This window comes from Thunnus albacares, chromosome 22 (genome assembly GCF_914725855.1).
Source record: "Thunnus albacares chromosome 22, fThuAlb1.1, whole genome shotgun sequence".
NCBI classification, from domain to species: Eukaryota; Metazoa; Chordata; class Actinopteri; order Scombriformes; family Scombridae; genus Thunnus; species Thunnus albacares.
In genome coordinates this window covers 6,162,219-6,177,848 of record NC_058127.1, presented here as the reverse complement: position 1 = coordinate 6,177,848, position 15,630 = coordinate 6,162,219, and the positions used below count along the sequence as shown (strand labels likewise).

The following is a 15,630-nucleotide window of genomic DNA, read 5'->3' as shown; positions in this document are numbered from 1 at the left end:
CGACGACACACCTTCGTACTATACACACTATAGCAGAGTCACACCAACAAATCCTTCAAAATTAATAAAAACGTCGCCCTTTAAAAACATGAAAAAATGATCTAAAAGCCCTTATTGGCAGGAGCAAAAACAAATCACTGCTGGAAAATAAATCAGTTTTATGATGTACTGTAACAACGCTAAGGTCTGGTTAAGTTAAGGCACCAAAAACAACCTGGTTGAGTTTACAAAAAAAGATGGTTTGGGTTTCAGTTAATACTTCGTTAAAGGATAAGAGCTCGTGTGTGGAGCCAAACCACTTACAAGTATTCTGTGTGTATCCAAAACCTGATATATCATATTCCTCTGTGCCATAGACCTCCATTGTTTGGTACAAAGTCAAGAGGTTGTGATATCACAACAAGCTAGCGAAGCTCTTTAAACAAACCACATTCCCACACATGCTCAGTTGCGTCTACAGTACACAGAACTACTCTCCGGAGACTGAAAACATGATCGCCGTTATTAGTCTTTTTAGACGTTTCCAAACAAACTATCGTGACCATAATCTCCATGATGAAGGAACATGTGACCCGGGTGCAGCGGTGTGGCTCACTAACGTGTTTTTAATAGTTTTTTGGAAAATAACGGAGGTCTACAGTACAGAGGAGTAAGATATACAGCTTTGGATACACACACACACACATAATACTTGTAAGTAGATCAATTCATTATTGGTTTGGCTCCGCGTATGAGATTTGTTGACAAAAAGAAAAGTACAGATAATCGCCAGCCTTATCGTTTAAGGCTTGAGGAGCTTTGTCATCATGGTTATAATAATAAGCACGTGGTTAAGGTTAGAGAATGATCCTGTTTTCAATCTAGTTTTTATTTAATTGCTTAGTCACCCTTCTCTCGTCTGTCTTTTATCTTTCAGTTAGAAATAGCACACACACACACACACACACATTCATACACACACCCCGAACCACCGCTCTCAGCAGCGATAACTGGCTTGCATTATCATCATTTTCTCATTTTTTTTAATTTCATTTAGTTTTTTTTTGTTTGTTTCGTTGGCTTTTGTCTACTTCTGTCTGTGTTTATGTGCAGTACTGTCACTTTGCAGTCATTTAAAAAATATTGGTTATGGTTAAAAGACCAAATTTGGACTATTGGTAGGAAATGAACAGCAGCTTCATGTGTTAAAGTCTGACATTTTGTTAACCCATCTATCCAACCTGACCTTCTCTCCCTCTGCAGACAATGAAAGCTACAATAAAGAAGGGTAATTATTGAATGTTAAAACACTGAACGGCTAATGCTGAAAAAATGCTGACCATAAATGGTATCAAAAATGGGGTTCGATATCATTAAAAATCTTAAGGATTAAAACTTTAAAGTTATTCTTGTAAAAGCATGAAAGCAATAAGTGCAGCTTAATGGGATAAAGACAACTCATAGACAACACAGACGTTGAAACACCGCTCGGACGCGCAATTAAAAAAATGAAAGCATGACGGAAACCACACTTGCATGTGGAAAATACATGCTAATACCCTCCCATCACACACACACACACACACACACACACACACACACACACAGAGTGGGTCAGCAGATTAAAGTAGACTAGGCTCATGCTGAGGTAAGGGAAATAGTTTTACTGTTAAGTGGCCGCCGATGGAAACTGAGCCGAGCTCAATTAGCACCAATGTGTAGCTCTATTATAGCAGACGCCTTTGAACATGCAAACATGTCACAATATCATTAAAACGCTGAAGAAATAGGCACAGATGCGAAAAAGATTAGGGGTTTAAGGGTTAAAGTTTGTGAGCGATCACACAGATACACATAAAACAGGCTTAAATCCTGCAACAGGCAGAGAAAACAAGCGGTAAACTCGGTTAAAATGGATTTATTTTATGAAATCTAATAATCGCGGCAATAAAAACATATTGGAATAATGTTTTTGGCCGTTTCCTCTCTGACGTCAAGGACCCCCCTTTTTTTTTTTTTTTTTTTTTTTTTTTCCTGCTCGCATTTACAGAGGTGAGTTTCACGAAGCAGTGTGTGTGTTTAGCATTAAGTCAAGAATGCAAAAAGAAAGAATGAAAGAAAAGAGTCCAAATTACATTCAAATAAAAGGATTTAGCGCAACAGGATGTTACATCATGAAGCTGGCCTGCATCCCGGTCGTTTGATTGGTCGTTTATCATCCTGAGCCGCTATGAATCCAAACATTTAGTCTATACCGATTTAACTTTTATTACACCGCTATAAGCCCCGGCTTTAGGAATTACATATAAACTGAACATTTAATTAAAAGAAATACAACGCTGAAGGACGGAAGGAAAGGAAAGAAAGACCTATAAAATTAGCGAGGAGTATGGCGAGAGGGGCTTAGAGCAGGGAAGTAAAACCAAAAAATAAAAAAAAAAAGAATAAAAAGGAGAGCATGAGTTATTCCACTTTAATAAGAAATAAAGCCATGAAAATGAAGGAAACGGAGTCGGTTGAGGAGAAAGGGAGCGAGTGAAGAAAAAAAAAAGGAGGAATAAAGAAATGAAGTAAATGGATTTAGAAAACTTTCTGGCTGGAAAGTGTTTTCCACAAGTCCACATTCTGCAGACTTCTAATGTTTCAGGATAAGGTAGGAGATGATACACACACACACACACACACACACACACACACATATACACAAAGCAGGGAAGCTAACCACATCATGAGTGGATGAAAATATTAAGCCGAGGCTCGTCTCTCCTTGTTGGCACCGACTCTCCCCAGACAGAAACCACTTAGAGAGTTATAGACCCCCCGAACCTGGACGCACAAAAGCTACAATCTCACTACGATCGTGCTCACTGGGTATTAACTCACATGTAAAATACACGCAGACAGGTTCAGTACGATAGGAGAAACCTTCACTAAAACAGACACGGTGGTCCTGGGGCTGCTGGCATCGAGTGGTATCAATAAAGGTTGTGACATTGAAGAGTCTGGAAAGGTTTAATAATGTGTGAGGTATAAAAAAAAAAGGTAAATGAGGGGAATATTGAAGGCAGGGTGGCCCAACGTCTGCAGAGACCCAGAACGCCCTCACAAAATCTTGTGAAAAAAGGAGGAAATACCGTGCACGAGATGCTAGAGGAACGGGTTTGTTTGGTTTAGGGATCACATGTAGAAGAGACAGAAAGGTAACTCAAAGTTGAAGAGTTTGGATATATTTCTCAGCCATGGAGATATTTGGTCCCAGTTTTTTTTTTTTTTGCATATTTGTTATTTATCTGGATATCTAAAAAAAATATGATAAAGTCCCCCTTCACTCAAAAATGTTTTTCTTCTTGTTCCTTCACTTGGATGTTTTTCCCCCTCGTCTCCGTGCAGAATGATGTATGTTCACTTTGTTTTCACATTCATCTGCTGAAAGTGGAAAAGTTTTTCTCGGTGCCCTCCCTAAATCTGAGTTAAAAGGCGTGTGCGTGATTTGTGACTTCACAACTAGTTTGCGGCCAATCGTGGGTTCAGTATACAACTTAGACGAGTGTGATGTGGAAGCTTCTGAAATGAAAAATGTTTGCATATTAGTGTATTTAGGATGAGGGAGAAGGAGGAGATGCAATTATAAGAATTTTTAATGAGCTAATTGAACTTTTTTTGAACTATAAACCATAAAAGACACAAATTATACGTCTTAAAACAAGTCTGGAGGCGACCTTTCAACAATTTCAATTAAATTTGATGAAAAGTTTGTATGAGTTCTACAAGTTATTATCCTTAAAAGTTCAATCATGGTTGATTTGTCAACACCTGTGGTTACTGGTGGTTACTGGTGCTGTAATAGTACACATTTATCAACCACTGTGGGCAGCAAACAGGTCTTGAGCAGCTACTCTGAAGTGCAACAAAAGAGCAACTTTTGTGTGTCTGTTTATGGCGCAACCAAAGAAACCGTGAGCTTAGAGGATTCAGGACGCCACGTTTAATATTTATCATCATTTTGATGAGGAAGACTGAAGAAGAACTCATGCTAAACACATGATAGGTGTTTTTAAAATTAAAGATCCCCTTCAGACATGTTTTAAGAGATATAAAATACTGATATGTTTGTTTTTTTTACACAATTACCAATTAATTACCTGGTTAAAATCCTTAAAAATTACATCCAATCACTTTACATTCACTGTAAAGTTCATTCTCACCATGAGCTTAGAGGATTCAGGACGCCACGTTTAATATTTATAATCATTTTGGTAAAGAAGACTGAAGAAGAACTCATGATAGGCCTTACCAGAAAGTATAATTACCTGGTTAAAATCCTTAAGAATTACAAAATTTACACTGTAAAATCTCAGTGTTTGAGTGCTGGAGGGCTTCAAGTTTCCACATCACACACGTGTGTGTATGTTGCATACTGGACCACGATTGGCTCCAAACTAGTTGTGATGTCACAGATCAGGCTCGTAGGTACACGTCTTAAACTCTCCTCCTACAGCAGATGGATGTGAAACTCTGCACATACATCAGTCTGCACAATGAAGCTCAAACATCCAGGAACAAGAAGAAAAACATGTTTTTTTGAATTCCAGCAGTGAAAAAAGGGGAAACACTTGTAACTCTGATGCACTCCTATTATTCTACATCACATATATCAATGTTTCTGCACATTTCAGACTCTCAAGAGGTGCCAAAAAAGTGAATCTATGGATTTTTTAAAGAAATACAGCATCTGAGTTATGAGTGTGTTTATTAATATGATGAAAAAAAATCATTTTTCTTTCGTTGTAGCTTTGAGGAATGTAGTCCAATGCCTTTTATGGTCTTGAATATGATTAAATTATTGAAATTTCTGTCTTGATCTGGCCTCTAGGACCCAGTTTTGACCTGAACTTGACTTGAACTTGTCTTGGAAGCGAGCTGAACTGGAATAAGGTGGTCTGGACTGCAGCTACGAGCTATTTATGACAAGTTAGCATTCCCTCAGATGTGTCACCAAAACAAACTCGGCTTTGCCAAACAGCACAAGTGGGCTTGTTAGGTATTTTAAAAGGACGTAACGATGATAAAGAGTTCAGCGACCGAACAGCGCTGCTCGCATACGAGACAATGAACAATGAGCTGCTCTAAAAAATACTGTGTGCACTTTAGATTTATAGAGCAATCATCACAGTACGAAACTAACTTTACTATCTATTGTTGCTCCAACAACACAGAGGGATATTGTGTAACTGTGACCACCAGAAAGCACTGGAAGTACACACTTTAAAACAAAAACACACACATACGGCGGGCACAGACACACCAGAAAGCACACACACACACACAAACATTTTAGAAAGAAACAAAAAGTAAGAGTGTAAACTCTGCATGCACATAAACAAATACAGACGTTTTAAAAAAATACACAAAAAGCTATTCAGGCACCATTACGAGAAGGGACACACACATATTCAACATAACCTCGTTGTAGACAGTGGAGGGAGAAATATTCAGATCCTTTACTCAAGTAAAAGTACCAACATAGCAATTAAAAATACTCTATTACAAGAAATAGTACTACATGAAAATCCTGTAAGTATTATGAGCTTGATGTAGTTAAAGTATTGCAGTAAAAGTAGTGGTTTGGTCCCTCTGACTGATATATTATTATATATGACATCATTAGATTATTAATAGTGAAGCATCAGTGTTAGAGCAGCATGTTACTGTTGTAGCTGCTGGAGGTGGAGCTAGTTTACACTACTTTATATACAGTTAGCTAGTTTAGTCCAGTGGTTCCCAACCTAGGGGTCGAGGCCCCTCCAAAGGGTCACCAGATAAATCTGAGGGGTCGTGAGATGGTTAATGGGGGAATCTTTGATTTTTGGTGAAATATTGGATCATTTGAACATTTATTGAAATGAAACCATGTGAGAAGTTTAGAGGGAAAAATCACTATTTGGTGCAGCTGTTAACAACTCATAGACATGTGAAATGTGACCCCGACTACACACTGCTTTTTGTAAGACGTCAAAAGCCAAAAAGGTTGAAAACCACTGGTTTCATCTTTAACAATGTGTTGTATTTTAAAAGCTTGTTATATTATCCATTGTGTCAAATCTTCATCTGAAAAGTAACTAAAGCTGTCAAATAAATGTAGTGGAGTAGAAAGTACAATATTTCCCTCTGAAATGTAGTGGAGTGGAAGTATAAAGTAGCATCACATGGAAAGACTCAAGTGAAGTACGAGTACCTCAAAATTGTGCTTAAGTAAATGTACTTAGTTACTTTCCACCACTGGTTGTTGATGCACAAAACAAAACACTTTTTTATATTCTAGCTTTGTCCTCCATCGCAAAAAAAAGGATCTCAACATCTCCAGCAAGCTGCCACATTAAAGCAATAACACACATACACACACACACACACACACATACACACACTTCATTTCACTTCATCATTGTTTTTACTGTCAGCCTCAAAGGTCGTTAAGGGCTGCCTTTAACGAGCCAGCAAAATAAAAGCCCCCCCATCCTCCTTAACGAGACAAAATAAAAGTTCCTCTTTTAACAGCCTGAAATCTTATTAGCATTGATGCTAATTTGTAATCATAACGTTCCCACTGTTTCAGTAAAATCTCACCCTGCGTGTGTGTAAAGTGTGATAAAGGCCACACACTGCAACACACACACACACACACACACACACACAGCAAAACACAACAACAGAAGTCAAACATTACCAGGCTGAACAAAGACAGGCATTGTTTTTTTTTTTTTGGCGACTTTGAGGGGGGGGGAAACTGTGAGACAGGACAAAGTTACAGCTCCCACACTGCACACACACACACACACACACACACACACACACATACAGTAATGGTGTTGCTCACTCCTCATATGTTCAGAAAAACATGGGCGTTTTTTTTTTTTGGTTACCTTTTGTTTCCTTGACCTGTTTAACTTCCTGTCCCGCGCAGGAAATGGACGAGCAGTTTGAGTGTGTTTGTTAGATGTCAGGAGCCCCTCCTTGACATTTAGGGACCGTTTTTAAATGTGTGTGTGTGTGTGTGTGTGTGTGTGTGTGTGGGTGACATCCTTCGAAGACGACCTTGAAGATGTGTGAGGGTGCCTGTGACTTCACACTTACTGTTCTTCACAATGTCCGAGCCGTTTCCTTTAAAAGTCCCTTCAGGATAAGTCTGGACGTCCCGTTCTTTACTCTCACGCTCCTCTTCCTCCTTCCAGCTCAGTCCCGCTCACTCGTAACTTTTTTTTTTTTTTGTTGGTTGTTTGAACTCCCCGGCGAAGGTCAAGAGATCTAAAGCACAGTGTGTGGAGAACATTTTAGAGCAAGGTATCTTGGGAAAATTGAGGAATGTGTTGTGACATTTTACCTTTTTTTTATTTTTAGAATGAAATCCTTTGAAGCAGGTTTTGGGCAAAAATCAAAAATGTGCCCAGCAAACAAAACGCAATTCAGTAGAAATAGTCAAAACAGGAAAACTCTTGAGACGTATCATGTCGTTTTCAAAACATACAACAGGAAATACATCTATGAGGGTTGGATATATTTGCTATAAACTCTAAAGACACATGTTCAACTCTCAAGTCAGAGTTTGTGACCAATCTTTTACTTATTCTTGTGGTGGAAAACTGCCTCCCCGTGACGAATGTGCTGGTGAAAGTGCAAAGATAGCGTTATGCCAATAAGAGACAGTTCCCAGGGAGTTAGCAAGACGGCTAATATGTGATATAGCATTTTGGTTTTCTGTGTGAAATGATTAAAGGCTGCCAGATCCATTTTTAGTGTGAGAAAAAGGTGGAAGATGCTGAGACAGTCATTTCTAAGATAAGTCATACTTGTATTATCACCAAAGCGTCAAGGTCATTTATGAACCTGAGAAATAACGACCAGATGGCTGAATTTAATTATAAATGAGGTGGAGACTAGAAACTAAGCCCCACAATAGGAGGGGTTATGAAAAGTATATAATATGAGGTTTTATGATGGTTTTTTCTTTTGTCCTGAGACAAAAAGGTCTCGGTTTGCTCTGTATCTTTTTATAGGCACAGTAAACCTGTTCACACTGAACTCTACCAGCTTCCAGTGTGTTTTTTGAGTCTCTCTCTTTCTTATGAATTTTTGAGTTATGTATCTGAAGAGTTATCTGAGGCCCATCTGAGGATTTTCAACGACAATCTAACCTAATATTTTGACCTGAATGCTTAAATATGTAACCCTCACATATAAATTAAAGGAGAATATAGTTAACGTATGATTTTAACAACCTTCACGTGATCAATAGAAACTGCAACAACATCAGCAGGTTTCTGCTACAGCCTGTATTTGACTGGAATCGGCCTAAATTGATTATTTAACATTAAATCAGCCCGGTTCAACCCTGCAGTTAGACTGTATTTTGTCACTATTGTGCATCAAAACAGTGACTGCAAATAAAATACTTTAATCTTCACATTATAATGCAGAACTGCATTCAGAAATCAGCTGGTTTAACAGAAGCAGAAGCTTGATACAGTCAGGTAAATGACTGTAACAAGTCAATATTGTCACAAAACCACAAAGTTTACACATTTTTTCCAAAAGAGAGAGAATAAAAACTTACATCTGACACAGAGATGTTTGCAGATGGAAGCACAAAACTTCTCTGAAGGGGAGGCAGAGGACTGACTTCCTGGTTTGAAGACACATGACTGGACATGTGTCATGTGACAGGGAAGTGATGAAAAATATTTGTTAGTTTAAATAGAATTAAAATTCAAATCCTCAATGTAGCTGCTCCAGTGACTGAGTGACCAACTGTGGTTGTGGTAAAAAGAATAAAAAATAAAATAATAATAATAATAATAACGTCTTTAAGAACAAAACCAGTGTGCATGTTTTTCTGTGTGGTGAAAATGAAAAACATGCTGCGATGCAGGGATCTGGAGTTAATCTCCGTTCATTCTGATGGGGATAATAACAAATCAGAACTTCCAAATAAATAAATGTGCTCACTTTAGCCGCTAAGAAATGTAACAGTGTGAGTGTAACCTCAGTTTTCTGGGGAATAACACTCAGAACCCTACAAATACATTTTTAACACATACCAACTTTAGAAACAGACTTTTGAATATTTTTGATGGATTTACAACAGATTATTGTATCACTTTACAGATTAAAGTGATATAAACAGCAGACTGATAAGGGATCAAACCTCAGAGTAATTATTGGTTGGGTGATTTGTGAGGTCAAAAGATGTCAACCTTGCTAAATTTTGTCATAATATAAATAATTTAAAGTTTGTTTACATAGCACTAGTCAAAATTAGCAGTTACAAAGTGGTATTCAAACAGGAAATCAAATAATGCAAGAGAAAACTGAAAAATTTAGATGAAATTGTGAGAATAAGGGAGCAATAAAACAATACAACCATAAGAACAAACAAATAGATCAAATAGTAAAAACAAAGGGCAACATTAAATATGCACACATACATTACATTCCCATATATAAAAACATATACAGTACATGCATGTACAGAGATATACATGAGAAGTACTTTTATTGATCCCCATGGGCAAATTGATCCTCTGCATTTGATCCATCCTACATCACACTCGCTCAGTGTCTTGGTCAGTGACAGGAGTATTAACCTTAACATACATGTCTTTCACGGTGGGAGGAAACCACACATGTACACACATTCAGGTTCAGGTTTACTTTATTTGTACCTTTAGGTAGGTTTGGTTTGCAGTAGACAAGGCATCCTCCATCTTGACACACATTTTACAAACAACACAGACAATAGACAGATGTGATAAAAGTGCTCAAGGCTCCAAAAATCAAGACTTAACAGAAAAAAATAACAACAAAAACCAATAACCACTAGAATAAATTAAGTAAAAAGCAGGTAAAAATAAATAAATAAATGTTGCTTCTATAGTATCTGTGCAATGTTGTTACACTGATGGAACAAAGTTATTTTTATATATTTTGGTACATACATACATATATTGTTAGCCAGATTAAATAAGATTACAATAACGTAGAAATACAGTAAAAGTGAGTTTTCAAGAGCGACTTAAAACCTGCATTAACTGATTTTTTGACCTTTTGGGGGCAGCAGAAACAAGCTTTGAACACAACACTGATATATCTTTACCTTTTAAGTTGATGTGTTGAACAGTTGCTTATTTCCACATCCAGCAGCAACATTTACATTCATTTGGAGTCGTGTTTCTGTCCACCTGATTAATATAAGTCCAATATTCACTCTCTTTTAGCTCTGTTTTTACTCTCTACCAACTCCTGAGGGAAATATCTGGCTCTTAATCTGCTAAATGATCCACTATGTTCAAAAGTTAGCCTAAAGCTAACTGTGTCTGTTTGCCATTTGGTGCTGAGCAGGTAGTGAACAGAGATTTTTCTCTGGAAACAGCTGCCTGCTGCGGCCAAAAATGACGCTATGAGAGCACTGAGAGTGAACCAAAACAGTAAAGTTGCAGTCGGACCGCTAAACAATGAGCTGGAACTCGCTATAAAGCTCCATAAAGCCAAGGGGAGCTGCAGAGTCGCTGATTATTCTCAGTAGGTTTATCACTACAAGCCATGACGTCATGCATTGTTATAAAAAATATCGATTATAGCCGCTTTAAAAAAGATACTGATTTTTAGGCATTTAAAGTCACATATAACCACTGTTTCAATAGATATTTAATAACAATATTTCTATGTGGTGTAGTTCCTAAGTACATGTTGACATATAGTCACTGAAAAAGTTCAATTAGATGTCTTTTGACCTACAAATCACCAATAAATTGGTGCTTACTGGGTTACAATCATGACTCATTTCAATCTTCAGTGACTTATTTTCTTACTCAGGGTCTCCTCAATACAGGACACATCTACCATGGTGTCAAACCTCCGATCTTACCTTTTTTGACATTCTCTAACCATCACATCACCCTGCCAGCTGTTCAGATCATAAGAGTTTGAGATGAACCAATGGATGAGGTAAAGAGTAGATCGCCCTCTCCTACCTGAGCCCTGGAAGACGTCACAGCATGCAGCTACACGATGACTAAACACCCCAACAATTTGATGATTAGCATCTTGTTAAATTATACTGCTTTTTCCACTGAGCTGTTCAACTGCATTCCTCACCGCTAGTTAACGCAAAGACTAATGAGAGAGGCATGGTGTGTAAAATGAGTTTACAACCGCGTGTTGGTGGTGTACTGTACGGACAACAGAAAACAAAACAACAGCAAAGACACACTGATGCTGACAGTCACCCACTTACACAAAGAGAAATGGTCCATTTATTAAAAGGTATGCTGGACAGTCAGTCCACAATCATGCTAGAGGACACAATGGACTCTGATGCCACTTAACAGATTTTAGATTTACACAAAGTTTTATGATAGTTTATTAAGGATTGATGAATTAAGAGATCTTGATACATTATGACCCTGTTTACATTTGGTTTTAAAATGCGTCTTGGATCGGATCACAAGTGGATAGCACTAAATACAAGTGTAAACGATCACCAAGCATTGTGATCCGATCATTCAAACCACTTGACGAGGTGGTCTGGGAAACATTTGACCACATATCTTTTGTAGTGTAAACGCTAATGCATCCTGATGTGTCCCCAACAGGGACGGTTGGAATAGCCTGCACATGTATATTAGTTCTTGAAGCATTTTTGTTTTCTTAGCTAGCCCGTACTAAACAAATCTGGTGCTTGTCTGGCAACAGACTGACATAATAACTGTGCGTGGGGCACAGGAGAAGACTTTTTAGCGGAAGTGTCACAGGCAGTAACGAAATCTGAACACAAGTGGTCAGCTGGACACCTTGGCGACACATGATAGACACAGGTGTGAACAGCGATGTGTCTTGGTGGTCCACTTGTGTTCGTATCACCAAAACACATTTTAAAACCAAGTGTAAACAGCCTCTATGAGTCCATGGCTAAGCACGGTATTGGGGTACTGGGTATTGCAGTATTTGCGTTCATTGGCTTTACCCACTGAAGTTTACCTCTATCAATGACAATATTGCTACCTCAGACAAACATTTTAGTAATAAAGTTAGCTTGTAATGATTAAGATTTAAACATTTTAATTCCACTGTTGCACTCACAAGATCAGCTATATGCTACGCACCTTTACTTGCTGAGTAAAACACAGTCATAAAAGATTATGCTGGAGTCTGAGAGTTCTGCTGGAGCAGAAACTGGCGTAAGTGTCTTGAGATGCAGTTCCTCTCATGGCCACTAGATGCTGACTCTAAAAGAAATAATGAAAAGTAATGGGAAATCCTTAATTGTTTTCTCTTTTAGGACAAAATCACTATTTTTTTTTTCAAATAGAAATGAAAAATGAAAAGGCCATATGCTTACTCAGTTTCACATGCAAGAAGTCCAGGAAATCTTAAAGTGCTCTTGAAGATGAAAAAACTGATAACAGGAATGAACACGTTCAGTGAAAAAAGTGGAAAGACTGACAGACCCTGTGAGGTTGAAATCGTTCGGAGTTTTAACCAATATGCCCGAGTAAATAAAGGCTTTTAATATGACTCCTCTGCTTGCTCTTCCCAAGAGTGCCTGAAGAACTTTTCTTTCCTGTCACCAGTATATTTTTCCTCAAGAAGTTGAGCTCTCGTAAATGATTTTGCATCTTTTAATGTGTTTCTTTGTGGTAATTTAAATAATTGTTCATTTAAATTTAACAAATAAGGCTTAAAAAGGCGACTAAATGGTGACGTGTTGGTTGGACTAACAGCTGTCTAAGCATTTCACATTCAGACTTGATGATTGACTCAGCTTGCTTGACTCAGCTAATATTCCCCAATTTGAAAGATCTTTCTCCAAAAACTAACAATGCATTCATGTGTTTCCCCTCCCTCCCAAGGAACCTGGAAGACATCTATCTTTTATATCTGTCATTTTATATCTTTATAAATCTGTCTTTATATCTGTCTTACCAAATATCACTGGCTGACTAAGCTGTTGCATCTTCTTTTAATATCGTTTGCAGCTGGATCTAATAATGGAATAAACTATTTTCCTAAAATTTCTTCCAAAATTCATGTAAACTCAAGTCAGAAGCCAAAAGGTGAACCTTAGCATTCTCTGACAGACGGCTTCATCAAGTCAAACCTGAGGCAGGGATTTGCACTCTGGATGGCCTCAGAGGTGTCAGTGCAAGCTGTTAACGCACATCTGTACACATGTGTGTATTTGTGTGTGTGCGCTGAGTGTTTGCAAGCTGATCTCATATGTCTGCGTATGTGTGTGTGAGAGTTTGTAAGCTGATATCACCGGTCTGAACTTTGGCAGTGTGAAGGATAGACTCACAGGTACAGATGGGGCTACTGCGGTTTTACTAGCTGCAAGTGTTTGATGTTATAGGCCTCCTCGCCGCTACACGAGTGTGTGTGTGTGTATGTGTGTTTGAGGTGATAATGAAACAACTCGAATCCTGTTTGCCAGCCTCTCCTCCCAGTCATTTTCCATCATGTCTGGCGAATATGGTGCACTTTGACCCCTCCATGTTCAAAGCTGCTCTAAACACACACACACACACAGAGTTAGGGAAAGCACCTATGTATGTTGGCTGTAAACAAAACATTTCTTGAATAAAACATGTTTATTTCATCAGTGAGTCTGATTAACATAGCAGTGAGATGAGGCAACAGGATGAGGAGAACGAAGAAAAAAAGACGTTAGGAGGAGGGAGGGAAAGGCTGATGATGGAGAGGTGGATAAACCTGAGGATACAGAAGGAACTGGGTGGAAGATGGAGAGAAGAAAGAAAAAGAAGAAAGGGGTGGAACTGGTGCTGGCGGTGGATTTTTTTCCATTTTGGAAATGGAGCTGATTCTACTGATGTCACTTTAAGTCAATGACAACATGAGGTCAGCAATTAAAAATAAAGTATAAAAGAAGAAAAACCACAAGAAAAGCTTTGTTTTTATTTAGTCATACAACAACACAAAATGATAATTAATGTGTTACTTTTCTCAACTAATCATGTTTTTAATACCATGAACCATTATTAAAGTGATCAGATGGAATCATCAGAATATAAAAAATGCTCAAGGATTTTATGTAATTTACATGTATTAGGAGGATTAAGTGTCCTAAAATTGATCCCTGTGGAACACCACAACTAATTACTATTGGATCTAATAGGATACTGTAATTATCTACATTTTGAACATTATCAGTCATTTGAACTTATCATTTTCTAGATTATAACACCCAAACAATACACTTTCAAGTATTTAGATTTGGAAGTTACCCAAGCATGATTCTGTTCAAACCTGTTATTAATACCAGTAGCTTTGCATATTTTGTTTAACTACAAAATATTGTAAAAGATTAACTTCCAACCTTACAGGCATCTACAGTTTTTAGTTTATGTCAGGATCTACTTGGAAAGGCATAAACATTTTTTTTCTTTTTGACAAAAGACACAAATAATCTCACTTCTTACCTACTTATGTACTCGGTTTTGGCTTTCAGATAACATGGCTGTCTGAGATTGTCTGTGAATATAAACAAATAGGAATTTGCAGTATTTCTGTATCACCACATGATGAAAACTCTGAATAGAACAGAAAGAGAGGTCACTAGGGGCCATGGGGGACAAAAAACAGCCCACAAATTTGTGCACAATTAGTTTTTTTTTACTCAAACTACATAATTGTGTACATGAAATACTAATTTGTGCTCTTGAATGGTTTATTAATCACTGCCTTCTCATTTGTGTTGTTAAAGTAGTTAATTCTTGGTCTTTAATGAATAATTTGAATGTCCAAAACATATCATTTGTTAGTTATCAATACACATGGTTAAATGAGCAAAAAGTTGGATGAGCATTCCCATAAAAGCCTTGTACTCACGTTAAATGATGACGGCTTGACCCGACCATGGCATCACTGAATCAAGTCTGATGCAATGCAGCTTTTCGGATTAGACACCATCCTTGTAAAAAAAAAAATCAGTGTGAATGCAGCCAATGCATACCAAAAAAGAACACATAATTCGTGTGACAGAGGAAGTGATAAGGAGCAAAAATACTGGAGGAGCTGAAATGGAACGAGGAGGACATGGAGGTCAGAGCAGGGTGAGGAGATGGAGGAGGAGAGGTGTATTTTGGAGAGGAGGAGGAAGATGAGAAAGACAGTGAAGGTCAAAGAAAATGAAAGAGAGATGGAAGAGTGAAGACAGACCACCACCACAGCCCACCCACACTGCATATACACTCACATACACACACACAGTCGCACTGTGGTCAGCAGTTCACCTGCAGTTCACGTTGACCATAACAACGCCCCTGAGAAAGAGAGCAAAAGAGAGATGTGGTATCAAGAGGGATTGGACGAGTGAAAAGAGGGATGAGAAGAGGAGGAAAGAAGGGAGAGGTGGGAAGGCAAAAGTAATAATTTAGGCTTGTGGGAGCTCAGGAGAGGAAACGGTCAAAGAGAGTTTTCAGTCCAACTTCTGCCGATGCTGCGGGTTCGCACAAAGGTCAGTGAATTAAACACAGACATATGCATTATTTATTTATTTATTAACTTTACATAGTTATTCTCTCTTACATACACACAAACCAGCACACTTCCAGGTCTGATTTTTTCCGGAAATGTATACTT

General features: G+C 38.0%; 2 long non-coding RNA genes across 2 annotated transcripts in view; one reads left to right on the top strand and one right to left on the bottom strand.

Annotated features, from left to right (window-relative positions):
- The window catches only part of LOC122973836, a 28,684-nt gene extending 23,814 nt beyond the window's left edge, over window positions 1-4,870 (top strand). The window contains exon 4 of the long non-coding RNA XR_006400147.1: window positions 4,860-4,870. This is a non-coding gene — a long non-coding RNA (uncharacterized LOC122973836). The remainder of the gene's footprint in view (window positions 1-4,859) is intronic.
- The window catches only part of LOC122973835, a 53,894-nt gene extending 45,224 nt beyond the window's left edge, over window positions 1-8,670 (bottom strand). The window contains exons 1-2 of the long non-coding RNA XR_006400146.1: window positions 8,588-8,670; window positions 7,111-7,281 (exon numbers count right to left, since the gene is read on the bottom strand). This is a non-coding gene — a long non-coding RNA (uncharacterized LOC122973835). The remainder of the gene's footprint in view (window positions 1-7,110; window positions 7,282-8,587) is intronic.
- Between the last annotated feature and the right edge of the window lie 6,960 nt (window positions 8,671-15,630).